This window comes from Penaeus monodon, chromosome 29 (genome assembly GCF_015228065.2).
Source record: "Penaeus monodon isolate SGIC_2016 chromosome 29, NSTDA_Pmon_1, whole genome shotgun sequence".
Classification (NCBI taxonomy): domain Eukaryota; kingdom Metazoa; phylum Arthropoda; class Malacostraca; order Decapoda; family Penaeidae; genus Penaeus; species Penaeus monodon.
This window is the reverse complement of record NC_051414.1, coordinates 2,344,344-2,345,395: the sequence shown is the minus strand read 5'-3', so window position 1 is coordinate 2,345,395 and position 1,052 is coordinate 2,344,344.

Sequence of the window (1,052 nt, the reverse complement as noted above, 5' to 3'; positions counted from 1 at the left end):
ACAGATATTGATCTTTTAGGATTGGTATTCTTTCTACATTAAATTATCTTCTCAGATAATTTTTGGTTTGTATTTTTCTAGTTTGATGTTTTGGTTTCTTGTCATCACACCCCATTTAAAGAGATAAAAAAGGGGGGGGTGTCCTATGTAGATATTGTAATTTTTTCTAGTGGGTGTGTTTTATGAACACCAAAATTACAGGATATATGAAAAGTATCTTCACGTCGGTTGAACTTCAGAATCACATGGCATCGTCAGATATTTTGCTTTTTCTCTCTTTATCCGAAAAAGTTCCTATTCGTATCAAAATGTTGGATTTGATGTATGGAAATGTATTTTTATTGGTGGTTGAATGGCTGCACATATGAACATAAGCCTGTCATGGCAATACTATGGCCTAACCAAATATGTGAAACAGTATCTTTATTTGATTTACATTTTTTATGATTGTATGAAAATATCTTTTTCACTTTTGGTTTCATATCTGCACTGTTAGAGCGCAGCAGTCTTATATGAGTTTGTGAAAGGCAGCAGGAGACTGAAGTGTCTCAGGGATACTGCAAGTCTCCCCCAGCAGTCCCAGATATTAGAAGATTTCTTGTGAAATACATCCTTAAAATCTTGAGGAAATGTGGGTGTTATAAATCACCAATTCCTTTGGTAAGTCACAGACTGTCTGGAAATATTTGGACAAATTACAGGGTAACTGGTTATTGAGAAGTTTGAATAGATCTAATGTTTAAGAAAAGAACAAAAACTGGTGGCAGTTTGCATATGAATGGGAAGATCTTTCGGATTTGCTCGATGATATCTTTTCCCGGTTTCTTTTTTCTTTGTAACCAAAGGTGTTTCATAGCATGAGTAATTGCATTGTTTGATATATAAAGTACATAGGCTTTTAAAGTTTTCATATGTCTAGAAAATGTTTCCAGTGTCTGCTGTAGATTTTTTGCAATATTGGTTTTAGAAAAATTCCAAACTTTATCAAGTAGAATTGCTTTTCCTTTTCACAGAAATCTGCATGGATCCTTGAAGCCCTTCTCATGGCTCTT